The sequence below is a fragment of the Pongo pygmaeus genome, chromosome 19 (genome assembly GCF_028885625.2).
Source record: "Pongo pygmaeus isolate AG05252 chromosome 19, NHGRI_mPonPyg2-v2.0_pri, whole genome shotgun sequence".
NCBI lineage: Eukaryota > Metazoa > Chordata > Mammalia > Primates > Hominidae > Pongo > Pongo pygmaeus.
Window position 1 is genome coordinate 65,013,464 of NC_072392.2, and position 14,405 is coordinate 65,027,868.

A 14,405-nucleotide genomic window follows, 5' to 3' on the forward strand; every position below is an offset into this window, starting at 1 on the left:
TTTGTAAAGTGTGAATGAAAAAGTGATTGGAACCTATTTCATTAAGTCTCTTAAGTGCTAAAGAGTTTACATTTTATGCAAGAGACAATGCATGCCTGATACTCAGGATTGGGAGAGAGAGACCTAATAGAGGCTGTGATTCCGGAAGTCACTTAGTGTCCTGTTGTGTACGCAGGTGTATGAAATTAGAATAGTCCTGTAGGTATTTTCACCTTTAGGACAAGCGGGGTTCTTTTTCCGGGTCCCACAGTTTAGAAAGCCGCCGCCTGTCTCTTAAAAAATGTATTAAAGATCTGGACATCTTTATCACTTAAATTTAGATTCTACTATTGACAGAAAGTGACTTGTAAATGTTACTCTTAGTTCTTATGAAAATACTCTTCCAGACCTCAGGAAAACATGTATTTATCTCTTGCCTTGTGTCATCAAAACCAAAGGTGATTGTTTTGGAATACTGTAAAGATTTTTAATCCGGGCCACTACTATTGCCAGAGATGGGATCACTTTTGAGTTTGAAGAGGATCTGAGCAGAAATGCTTATGTAAGAAAAAAGACAAGTTACTTTTCAAATTCTTCCTCTCACATTGCATGTCTACTTTTACACTTCTTTTCATGCTTTGATTCATGGCTCCAGAAATATATAAAACTAAATGTAGTATTAGCAACAGTTTCACAGAGTGGCTGAGGCACATTTTGCAGTATCACATATTTCAAATTACTTTTAAATTTGTATATAGGCAGGTATAGACATAATGTGTAACGTGATACTGATTATATTTAATTATTGTTATCTACAGTATTTCTGTTCCATAAAGTTGCCTTCAGCACTGAACAAGCCAATGCTGAATAATGGGTCCTACGTAAATCTGAGGTAAGGTCCTCAAGAGCCTCTGGTCACAGCATTTTCATCAACTAATCAATACATAGCCTTGTTTAATGTGATTTTGTTTAAACACACCTTACTTAATGTGTATTCTCAGTTCATTAACATTAAACTTATGGCTAAATGCACTGTAACTCATGCCTGAACAAAGCTAATCTGATGCACGTATTTTGTCCTGATAGGAGCTAAGAAGGACCATCTCAGCCTTCTTGTGCTTGGGCACACTAGAGAGCACTCAACATTACGTTTGGGGATGGGCCATTTTAAATAGCAAAAAATCACCAACTAAAAGTACAAAATGCAAAAAATGTGATACTACATAGATCACCAAAAGGATTCTTATTTACATATGAGGGCTTTAACAAGAAGGCAGAGCTTTGACTTGTTTGAGCTCAGTTGGGAACTTGCACCTTAGGAAGCTGGCGTTTTTATATACAGGTAAGTCTGGGAATGACTGCAAAAGCAGTGTTGATTTCAGGGCAACAGATAGATTTTAGCAAGTAGGAGAATTTGCAAACACGGAATCCTCAAATAATGAGGATTGACTATATTTATATTCACAACCAGATGGACATTGAGGGCTACAATTGTCAATGGCTTTAGTTTTCTAGACTATTTAATGAGTTGATAAATTAATCAACTAAAATTTTAGTTTAATTAACATAATTTAAGACACTGGTATCTATTGGTAGTTTGTGTTATAATATAATTAAGATATAAAATATGTATCTCTCATGTTATAATTTTTTGTCTTTTAATTTTAATACATTTGAATATTTAGATAAAATAACTTTTTAGAAGGTCTATATGAAAAATTATGGGCCGGGTGCGGTGGCTCATGCCTGTAATGCCAGCACTTTGGGAGGCTGAGGCGGGCGGATCACAAGGTCAGGAGATTGAGAACATCCTGGCTAACATGGTGAAATCCCGTCTCCACTAAAAATACAAAAAAATTAGTCAGGCGTGGTGGTGGGCGCCTGTAGTCCCAGCTACTCAGGAGGCTGAGGCAGGAGAATGGCGTGAACCCGGGAGGCAGAGGTTGCAGTGAGCCGAGATCGAGCCACTGCACTCCAGCCTGGGTGACAGAGCAAGACTCTGTCTCAAACAAAAAAAAAAAAAAGAAAATGTATGAAAATACCTTAGGTTTCTCTTCATTTATTTTAACTACATTTTATTTATTGATGTATTTATTTATTTTTAAAATCTCTATAACATAGTGGATCCTCATTTCTCCATACTATTCCATTATTAGGGCATTTTTGTGGTCCTTAAGTCATATTTTAATAAAATATATAATAAAATACGTATACTTTGAATATAATTCCATTTTATTTTTTTAATTTCTTATCTAACACTGAGAATGTATATAGTCTGAGATCAAGATTAAAATAAATAAAACACTCAAATGCAAACAAAAGATGGGCCCAGAAAAAAATTTTAAAGGACTGAAGATAAATTCTTACAATTGTTAAGGTGGACATATTTAATATATTTTACTTAACAATTTGTTTGCATGATCTGTAACATTTGTTGGTGCAAAAATAATTGCAGTTTTTGCATTGTTGATGTTTGCTGTTTGATATTGAAATACATTCTTAAATAAATATGGTTATGCCCATCATTTTAATGGGCATTTCTTGATTTATGTTTTTTTGCTAATGACACTACTTGCTGTTTATTTTATGTTTATTTTAGACTATTGAAATGATGTTGGACAAAAAGCAAATTCGAGCAATTTTCTTTTTTTTTTTTTTTTTTTGAGATGGAGTCTAGCTCTGTTGCCAAGCTGGAGTGCAGTGACTCAATCTCGGCTCACTGCAATCCCTGATTCCCTGGTTCTAGTGATTCTTCTGCCTCAGCCTCCCGAGTAGCTGGGGTTACAGGTGTGCACCACCACGACCAGCTAATTTTTGTATTTTTAATAGAGACGGGATTTCATCATGTTGGCCAGGATGGTCTTGATCTCCTGACCTCGTGATTCTCCCGCCTCGGCCTCCCAAAGTGCTGGGATTACAGGCATGAGCCACTGTGCCCAGCCGCAATTTTCTTATTCGAGTTCAAAATGGGTCATAAAGCAGCAGAGACAACTTTGCAACATCAACAATGCATTTGGTCCAGGAACTGCTCATGAACGTACAGTGCAGTGGTGGTTCAAAAAGTTTTGTAAAGGAGACAAGAGCCTTGAAGATGAGCAGCATAGTGGCCAGCCATTGGAAGTTGACAACAACCAATTGAGAGCAATCATGTAAGCTGACCCTCCTACAACTACATGAGAAGTTGCTGAAGAACTCAACATCAACCATTCTACAGTCATTTGGCATTTGAAGCAAATTGGAAAGGTGAAAAAGCTTAATAAATGGGTGCCTTATGAGCTGAGTGAAAATTTTTTTAAATTGCCATTTTGAAGTATTGTCTTTTCTTATTCTAGGCAACAATGAACCATTTCTTGATTGGATTGTGATATGAAATGAAAAGTGGATTTTTTATGACAACCAGCAATGACCAGCTCAGCGGCTGAGCTGGAAGAAGCTCCAAAACACTTCCCAAAGCCAAACTTGCACCAAAAAGGTCATGGTCACTGTTTGGTGGTCTGCTGCCGATCTGATCCACTACAGCTCTCTGAATCCTGGAGAAAGCATTACATCTGAGAAATATGTTCAGCAAATCGATGAGATGCACCAAAAACTGCAATGCTTGCAGACGGCATTGGTCAACAGAAATGGCCCAATTCTTCTCCACAATGCCCAACTGCACATCACACAACCAACGCTTCAAAAGTTGAATGAATTGGGCAATGAAGTTTTGCCTCATCTGCCATATTCACCTGACCTCTCACCAACCGACTACCACTTCTTTAAGCATCTCAACAATGTTTTGCAGGGAAAACACTTCCACAACCTTTAGGATGTAGATGTAGAAAATGCTTTCCAAGAGTTGCTTGAATCCCAAAGCACAGATTTTCACACTACGGAAATAAACAAATTTATTACTCATTGGCAAAAATGTGTTGATTTTAATCATTCTTATTTTGATTCATAAAGATGTGTTTGAGCCTAGTTCATGGTCTAAAACCGCAATTTCTTTTGCACCAATCTAATAGATGTAAGGTTATGGGCCTCCACTGGTACTCTTGTTTTGAGCCCCACAGAAGTTAATGGTGGATCTTCAGCTTGGAGAGTGGTGGTGATGGTAAAGAGAATAGGATCATTCTGAATATTCACTGGTGACTGGCACTCCCTTGTACACTGACTGCTGTGCCTGACTTGTGTGGGGGCCATGCAAGTGGGGACAGATGAAAATCAGGAAAGTCAACTTCTGTGGAGGGAAGATTTAAAAAAAAAAAAAAAGAGTAAGATTTGGAGGGGAGGGAGAGAAGAGAGTTGATAAAAGCTTATAAAACTATGGAAATTAATTATAAATTTAAATGCCTCATTATTGGGATTAAAACGGAGACAAGTTCAGAAGCTCTACTCTAATTGTGAGGGTTTATTATTTATGATGCTCCATTTAGATTAGGAGTGCAGTGGCACGAAGCTCGTTTTTATCAAATGCTAATGAGTAATAATTGCTATCATAAGTAACACTACTCTTCATAATGACACAGCAGAATACCTCTTTATCACATCTATTTAGGATATTAGTGGACAGAATATAATGAGAAACAATTTTATGGTGAGACAATAACATATAAACCTTTCAAGTGAGCTATCACAATACCGATACAAATAAAACAGTATAAATAACAGTAAGGACATTGCAGGCAGATATACCTAAGATCAAAAATCCCAAGAATGTTATTTATTAATCTGATTAATTTATTCAACCTTTGCAAGACTCAGTTTCTTTATCTGGAAAAATGGGGATATAAATTATGATTTTGCAGTGCTGTGAGAATGAAGTGAGGTGATGTAAATAAGGAACTTGTTATATTGTCAAGAATAGAACGCTCAATAAATTGAGGCTCTATTAATAGTGGTGTTACTACTCTGTTAAAAATTCAATCATGTCACTCTTTTGCTCAAAAGCTTCTAAGGGTGCCCATATCTCAAAGATTAAATGCCAAAGTCCCAAGGATGGGCTAGGAGGTCATTTACACTCTGGCTGTCCCCCGCCCCCCATCCTTCTATTCTCTGACGGCATTTGGAGTCATCTCGTTGTATTCTTTCCTCACTCACTTCTCTGGCCACACAGGTCTCCTTGCGGTTTCTCAACAAGGCCAGGCACACTGCTAGACCAAGGCATCTGCACTTGCTGCTTTTATCCTGAAATAGTCTTCTCTTGTATATGCATGGTTCATGCTCCTTAACTTTCTTTAGGTATTTACTCACATGTCCTCTTCTCAATGAGACCTTTCAAGACCACTCTATTTAAAATTACAATCTTCCTCCTAAAAAGTCTCTGTTTCTTTTGCTTGCATTTTTTTCTCAATATGGCTTATTATGCCATCTACGGTGATTCATCTCTTATAGCATACAGCTTAAATTTCTCTCAGGTGCCCCAGTGGGAATAAGACTAGACACCCTGAACCTTGGAGTCCTTTCATTCACAAGCTTAATGTGATTCTGTTTGTATTGTCTTGCATTTTATTGGCAAAATTATGGTATATGAGGACTTAACTTAAAAAAATAACGTTTCGTTTGCCTCTGTCTTGCTGTCTTGCTTCTTAAACTCAACCCTAATTTTTTTTTTTTTTTAACATTTTGGTAGGACATTATTTTACCTTAAAGCCTTTAAATTCAGAAGCTGTGAAGGAAACTACTACCTGTTTTCTTAATATTTCTTCTCCAGTTTTTCCCTATAGTAATAGAATTCTTCTTTTGGCTCATGGCTGTCCAGGTAAAAACATGCCCCACTCTTCCTTGCTGGTAGCCATGACCAAATGACTGAGTTTAAGTTTGGGCCAGGGAAATGTTAGTGAAAGCAGTATGTGCAACTTTTTGATTTATGACCATAAGAGGGAGGTGTCCCTGTGGGTGTGGTCGTCTTTGTGCAGACAAGGGTAACACCCCAAAGATTACTGAGCAAGCATTCTGGATCTTCAACACTATAAAGTTGTCCTAACCACCCTGGGATGCCTTCCAAGCTGGTTAGATTTAAGAACGAAATTGACTTTCATCTTGATGAAGAAATTTATTTGGCAGTTTCTTGTTAAAGTAGTGTAGGTTCTATCCCCACAAATACAATAGAACACAATTTTAACAGCAGTTTTGTTCTGAATTATGTCATCAAGAGTAGTGTCATCATTAAAAAAAAATAATGTGTGCTGCATTTATTGAGCCATGCCATATGCTAGAACTCTGCTAGGCAATGATCATTTATAACTTTCAAAGCAGTCCTATAAAGTAGGTATTATTCTAGTCTTATAGACGAGGAAGCTGATGCTTTGAGAAGTTATACAGCTGGTCCACATTTGCTTTATTAACTAATAAATCCATGAATTACTTTATCATTTCCAGAGTGTTTCTGGTTACAGAGAACTCTCTTGGCACACTACATTTCACAGAGCCTCCAAAAGAAGTAATGGTGGCGCTGAGACCAAAAGAATAAGAGGAATTTACTTTGTTAATATGAGAGAAAAATCACATTACCGGTAGGAACATATAATGAGCATAGGTCCCATTGCAGGAGGGACCGTGGTAAGAACGAGTGGTGAAAACAAGGTTAATGTGATTTCATTTTTTTGGATAAATGCCCAAAGGTGGGATCCTGGATTATATGATCGTTTTATTTTTAATTTTTTAAGGAATCCTTATATTGCTTTCCATAGCAGAGTCATCATTTTGCATTTCTACCAGCAGTGTACAAGAGTTATGATTTCTTCATATTGTCACCTACACTTATCTTTTTTTATAATAGCTATCCTAACAAATATAAAGTGATAATGTGTTTTGATTTTCAGTTCCCTGATGAATAGTGAAGTCAACCATTTTTTCATATATCTGCTTCCCAATTATATGTCATATTTGGAGAAATGTCTATGCAAGTCCTCAGCCATTTTGTTATTGAAATATTGGGGCTTTTTTTGCTACTGAATTGTAGAAGTTCCTTATATATTTTGGAAAACATATATATATAAAGGTTTTCCATCAATGGTCATATATATGTATCCATGTATATATATACACACACACACACACATTATGCATATACATACACATGTATATATGTGCACACACTCACACACCCCCATATAATTCTTCTTTCAGGGGCTCTGTGAAAGGTAGTGTAATGGAAGAGGGTCTCTCTAATGAGGAATGCTCTAGAAATGATAAACAAATTCATAAATTTATTAGTTAATAAAGCAAACTTGGACCATGTAAACAGTGAAATATTATTCAGCCTTTTAAAAGAAGGAAATCCTGCAATATATGACGAGCTGGAAAAACTTTGAGGAAATGACGCTAAGTGAAATAAGCCAAGCACATACAGACAAATATGTAAAATTCCACTCTTATGAGGTATCTAAAATAGTTGAATTCACAGAAGCAGAGATTAGAGTGTTGGTTGCTAGGGCCAGTAGGAAGGAGGAAATGAAAAGTTACTAATCAAAGAGTGTAAAGTTTCAGTTATGCAAGATGAATAAGTTCTAGAGACCTGTTGTACAACGTTTGGCTTATAGTCAACGGTACTGTATTTTACACCTTAAAATCTATTAAGAGGTTAGATCTCTAAGTGTTCTTACCAGAATAAAATTGTTTTTAGTAAAAGAGGAAATTTCTGTAGCTAGACAAGTATGAGCAAGATTGTGGTGAGAGCTGAGACTGGAAAAAGTAAAGACCTGTCTACACAGACCTAGACGATACAGTAAAGAAATGTATCTTGGAATAATTGAAAAGCTTTAAGAAAGCAGTGGCATTATTTTTGATTTGCTTATTACAATGAGCACTTTAGTATAAGGAGAGTAGAATGGCTTCTAGAGGAAAATAGAATGGCTAGGAGATATCGCATTAAATTAATACATGATAAAAAAAGATGTAATGGCATTTTGGATTAACATAATGTTAATCCAAATGTCACAATGGATGTAAAGAAAAGTAGACAAGTAAAAGGAGTTTCAGGAAGCATTTGGGACAATTTGATGATGACCTGGGAGAAATTCCCAGGGTCTCTACAGTTTTGTGCTTTGGAGCATCATACTTTAACCTACAAGTAGTTACAGCATAAATAATAAACAATTCTGAAGATGGAGATAGAGGCATAAAAACATGTGGTAGATGTACTCAGGACTAATTCATTGATTCTTGAATCTGACAGAGATCAAGAAGAGTTGTTTTTTTGGAGGTGTAGGTGTGTGTTTTTGTTTTTTTGAGATAGGGTCTCCTTCTGTCACCCAGGCTGCAGTGGCACCACATCTTAGCTCATTACAGCCTCAGCCTCCCAAGCTCAAGCAATCCTCCCACTTCAGCCCTCATGAGGTAGCTGGAATCACATCCAGCTAGTATTTAAAGAAAACTTTTGTAGAGATGCAGGTCTCCCTGTGTTGCCCAGGCTGGTCTCTGACTCCTGGGCTCAAAGAATCCTCCTGCCTTGACCCCCCAAATGGCTAGTATTACAGGCATAAGCCACTATGCCTGGCCTAAGGAGAAATTCTAGAAAGCGTTTGCATTTGAACTGGTCTTTAAAGGCTAAAGAAGTTCCATACTAGGCTAGATGAGCAAAATGTCTGTCTTAAATATTCCTTTCTCATAAACTCTTAGTTTATGAGAAAACAATGTTCCTTTCTCATAAACTCTTAGTTTATGAGAAAGCATCTGACATTTTGTTTGCTCCCTTTTTTGCCCATAGGTCACCATGCTCAGTATCCTGTAATCCTCCTACCTTACCCACTGCTAACTATATCCAAGTGCGTGACTCAAAGGCTGCCTGTAATGGTTTTCCTAGAGTGTCTGGCTAAAAGCATACAAACTGGTCAGGTGCCACAGGTCTGCCTATTTTTGCATAAAGACTGTCTTTATCAATCACGCTAACTTAATTAGCTGGCTGGAGAATAGAAGCAGGGTAGAAATAGCTCAATCATTTTAGTGGTGGAGATCTAGGGTAAGGAGGACTGGATGCTTTTTTTTTCTTTTGAGATGGAGTGTCACTCTTGTTGCCCACACTGGAGTGCAGTGGCATGATCTTGGCTCACTGCAACCTCTGCCTCCCAGGTTCAAGCGATTCTCCTGTCTCAGCCTCCCGAGTAGCTGGGATTACAGACACATGCCACCACGCCAGGCTAATTTTTGTATTTTTAGTAGAGACGGGGTTTCATCATATTGATCAGGTTGGTCTTGAACTCCTGGCCTCAGGTGATCCGCCTGCCTCGGCCTCCCAAAGTGCTGGGATTACAGACGTGAGCCACCGCGCCGGGCCTGGATGCCTTTTTTTAGGGACTGACCAGATAGGCAGGACTTGAGAAGAAGCCTTGGTCCTAAATAACGTTTCACTTCTCCAGGAGGACTGACTATGTGGTACTTCAGAATTTTTCCCATTTTCTTGCTTTTCTGACCTTGACATATCTCTATTGATTGCAACAAAGTAGCCAAATTAATTCTGAACATACAAATGAAATACTGTTTTAATAATCTCACCTGTTTCTCAGAAAAAATGCAAGATATTTGAGGCTTTAAAAATTGCAAAACTAGCTGCTTCTCCGAGGAAACACCAAATGGCGGATGACGCAGGTGCAGCGCGGGACCCGGAGGCCCTGGTGGCCCTCCGGGCCCTGGGATGGGGAACTGCGGTGGCTTCCGCGGAGGTTTCGGCAGTGGCAACCCGGGCCGGGGTAGCGGCCGTGGACGGGGCCAGGGCCGAGGCCGCGGAGCTCGCGGAGGCAAGGCCGAGGATAAGGAGTGGATGCCCGTCACCAAGCTGGGCCGCTTGGTCAAGGACATGAAGATCAGGTCCCTGGAGGAGATCTATCTCTTCTCCCTGCCCATTAAGGAATCTGAGATCACTGACTTTTTCCTGGGGGCCTCTCTTAAGGACGAGGTTTTGAAGATTATGCCGGTGCAGAAGCAGACCCTTGCTGGCCAGCACAACAGGTTCAAGGCGTTTGTTGCTATCGGGGACTACAATGGCCACGTCGGCCTGGGTGTTAAGTGCTCCAAGGAGGTGGCCGCCACCATCCGTGGGGCCATCATCCTGGCCAAGCTCTCCATTGTCCCCATGCGCAGAGGCTACTGAAGGAACAAGATCGGCAAACCCCACACCGTCTCTTGCAAGGTGACAGGCCGCTGCGGCTCTGTGCTGGTGCGCCTCATCCCTGCACCCAGGGGCACTGGCATCGTCTCCGCACCTGTGCCCAAGAAGCTGCTCATGATGGCTGGTATCGATGACTGCTACACCTCAGCCCGGGGCTGCACTGCCACCCTAGGCAACTTCGCCAAGGCCACCTTTGATGCCATCTCTAAGACCTACAGCTACCTGACCCCTGACCTCTGGAAGGAGACTGTATTTACCAAGTCTCCCTATCAGGAATTCACTGACCACCTCGTCAAGACCCACACCAGAGTCTCTGTGCAGCGGACCCAGGCTCCAGCTGTGGCTACAACATAGGGTTTTTTATACAAGAAAAATAAAGTGAATTAAGACAAAAAAAAAATTGCAAAAATACTGGTCTTATGCTTTTATTAAGTTGAAACAGTTCAATATTTTCAAATTAAAAATATATAAATGGATTTTAACATCAGCATTATCATAAAGTTTCAGAAATAATTTGCTAATGTGAAAATGCAGAAGTTTGATTTTTTTTTCCAAAGACTCTTCCGTGTAATTAGGTTCAATAACTTAACTGATGATAGGAGGAATCTGTACCCTCTAATCCATTTAGTATTTTCATGTGATTTATTTCAGTGAGAATACTAGCTACGTCAAATGTAAATTCAAATGTTTTATTAACTATTTTAATGATATTAACTTTTAATGTCTTTTTTCACATAGAATCAATCCCTTATGATGTAAAAAGTTTGCTTCAAAATTAAGACTTAGTTTTACCAAAAGTTGCCAACATATATTTGTAGATAGGGAAAAAATCTGAAAATTACAGTAGTGAAAAGTTTCTTGTTACTAGTATAATAATCATCAAAAGTTATTTTCTATATTAGATTTCTCTGTTGAACAGTATTCCCATCAAGTTATAGTGAAATAATAATAAACATTTCGGTGATCTTTTGAACCCTGCAAAATATTGAGGCTTGTTGTCGATGAGCACAAAAAATAAATCTCAGAATCTTACTGTGGTTTTGTACAGAGTCTGAATCAACTTAAAATGTTAGAAACTGCTGTTTAAAAACTAGCCCTTTAGCATTCTTTGACAATTAGTTTTGTATAAGCATGTAATTATTTTAGGTTTGTATCTCACCCATCTGTTTTCTTTTATTTATAGAAAAACATATAAAAGTATGGCAAGAATCTCCTTTATTATCAAGTATTTCTGTTGGGATTTTTTAAAAGTTTCTAATTTATATTTGCTCATAGTTTTATATTTTTTGTGTTAAATGTATTCATATAAATGGCTTAAAAGTGAAAGCAAAAGCTGCAATTACTTTACACCAACCTAATACTATTATGTGACTTACAAAAAAAAAAATCACGAAAACAGAAACAAAAACAAAAACAAAATCACATTCTTGGTCTACCGCTTACATGCACCAATGTCTACCCACACCCTAACAAACACTCTCTTCTTTTTTATGGTAATTTTTACTATTTATATCTATATTTTCTTAAAAAAAATTCACATTAATATTTCTTATTTTTTTCAATTAGACAATATCTCTTCCCGTTCTTCCATGAAAAAAATAATTAATTTAACATACACATAATAACATTATTCACTGTTGCCCATGCAGAGGTATTTCTCTTTCTCCATTTCCTCAGTATAGTTATATGACAGTCTGTGGTTTAATTAATAGTCGTCTCTTCGCTAAGAAGACATTATACTCAGTTGTATCATATTGTATACTAAGATCACACAGTGTTTCTTGTAAATGTTCTTGTTTCCTTTAGCATTAATAATTGTCTATTCATAGCTATTTCCATATATCTATCATTGATTCTTCTCTTAAATTCTTAACACATATTTATTTATTTATTTTTAGGAGATGGTCTCACTCTGTCATCCAGTCTAGAGTGCAATGGTGTGATCATAGCTCATTGCAGCCTCAAACTCCTGGGCCCAAGCAATTCTCTTGTCCGAGACTCCCAGGTAGCTAGGACTACAGGTGTGCACCACCATGCCTATTCTTCTCTCAAATTTTTTACCAAAAATGTAACACTCATTTCCACATAGTCAAATACATCAGATATTCTACTAATTCTATTGATTTTACAGTGGAACTGTCATTCCTGGAGTCCTCTACCATTTGCCTTACACTGGATAGATTAGCTCCTGTGCAGCTCCTCCTGGGACCAGCTTTGACCTTCATCGTGGAAACTGTCTTTTCTTGTCTTTTATGCAAAATATAAACCTTGCCCTTTACTTCACACCCTATATAAATATTAACTTCAAATGGATCATAGATTTACATGAAAGGATTAAAACCATAAAACTTCTAGAATATAACAATAAAAAATAGTGACTTTGGTAAAGAGTTATTTAATAGAGCATTAAAAGCATGGACTATAAACAAGAAAATGGATAAATTAAAACTTATTGAATTTTTTTAATGGTTTTCAAAAGATATAGTTAAGATAATTAAAAGGCAAATCACAGGCTGGGAGAAAGAATTGCAATATATATCCACACACATATATATGCTATATATATATACACACACACATATGTAAGATGTATGTATATACACACACATATGTAATATGTATGTATATACACACACATATGTAATATGTATGTATATACACACAAAAAAAACCAAGAATATATAAAGAAATGTACAAAGAATATATAAAATATATAGAGAATAAATACAAAGAATATATAAAGAAAATATGAAAAAGCCTTACTACTAGAAAATATGAAGAAAAATCATTAAAAAATGGAGGGTAACCAAGGATTTGGACACTTAAATGAAGATATACAAATGACACAAGAAAAGTTGTTCAATATTATTAGTCATTAGAGAAATGCAAGTTAAAACCATAATTAGATGCTACTACTGGGCCAGTATTAATTTATTGCTTTTCAGCTGCACATTTGCCCTTCAGCACCGGCTGTGATATTGGACTGGCTATCTTAAGCATTCTTTTTTTACAGTGAGCAGAATGCTAACCATACTCAGTAGAAGGCATACACTGCCGGAGGAAGGGGCTTCTCTTGCTGGTTTTAGCTGCTGCACAGTTGCTGAGTGGTGCAGTTGCGTGGCCATCCTGTGCTGCTCTGCTCCAGCCTTGAGTCCAGACTTTGTCATCTCTAAGCAGACCTAGAAATGTGTATCAAAATCAGGAATGATGATAAGGGAGGCTGAGAAAACTACTGGGGTCTAGGAAGAACGGCCCAGAGAAGGAAGAGCTAGGATAACAAATAGTATGTTCTAGAGAAGTAAGTGAGAGAAATATCTCAGAAATTACCAGATATAAGGGATGCCTGTTCCTAATTAATTCTTGCATGTTTATGGCTATATTTTCAGTGGGCTAAAACTGTTTAAAGGTCTTTAGTTAAACAAGACAGTTCAACTAATTACTCAGATTCTTGAAGCTACCATGTGGCAGAAATTGGATTTGATCCCAGGACTAGTAGGTTCTGAAATCTGCCAACATTACAAAGATATTTAACAAACTATATTTTATAGAATACTTATTTTACTCAATTCCGATAGTCTATTGAGGAGTGTTTAGGGTGAGGTTTCATGAGCAAAGTTTGGGAAATTCTGATAAAATAGTGTTCTTTATTGAAATATTCTTAGGAATATACTGATTGCTATAGCGGACACATATACAACATGTAACAAATACATTTCACCTCCAAAATATTTTCTTAAAAGGAATGTTTCGGGGGACTGTTTGCTGCAGAACATAATTTGGAAAGTATTGCATTACATCTTGTGACCCACTATAATGGCCTTATTAATTTTCCTTTCATGCTGTATAGGCGTAGCATTATGTCCTCAAAGCAGTTTCAATAAGAGAGCCACCGTTTACTTACTCTGAGAATGGGAGATGTCAATTCTTTCATTTCTGTGTGATTTTGTAATACTCCATCCTCCTATAAACAGGCAGGAAAATCAAGCTAATAATCACTGGGAAAAGAAAATCTACATGGCTAATGGTTTCTTGAGCATGTACTAATTGCTATTTCTTTTGCTGCCTTACTGGATACTTTATAAAATCTATACTGAAAGCTGTAGATTCTTCTACTGTATTGCTGCTTTATTTTTGACAGTTTCAGAGACTTCTAAGGATTTACAGGTCCCCTCCTCCTCCACTATTTTTTTTTCTAAATAGAGCCACTTCTTCAGACTCTTCTAAAGTTTCTTCACAGTAGTTACTTAAGCTGGCTTGTCTATTTTCCTCTTGGTAGTTTTCAAGTGCTTAGAGATATAGTCTTTAACTTATAAAATCCTTTCAAAAAGTAGTAGGTTTC

The 14,405-nt window shown here is 37.3% G+C and overlaps 1 pseudogene; it reads left to right on the plus strand.

The window, feature by feature from the left end:
• The first annotated feature begins 9,530 nt into the window (after positions 1 to 9,530).
• On the plus strand, positions 9,531 to 10,421 carry LOC129016912 (small ribosomal subunit protein uS5-like; annotated as a pseudogene).
• The last annotated feature ends 3,984 nt before the right edge of the window (positions 10,422 to 14,405 follow it).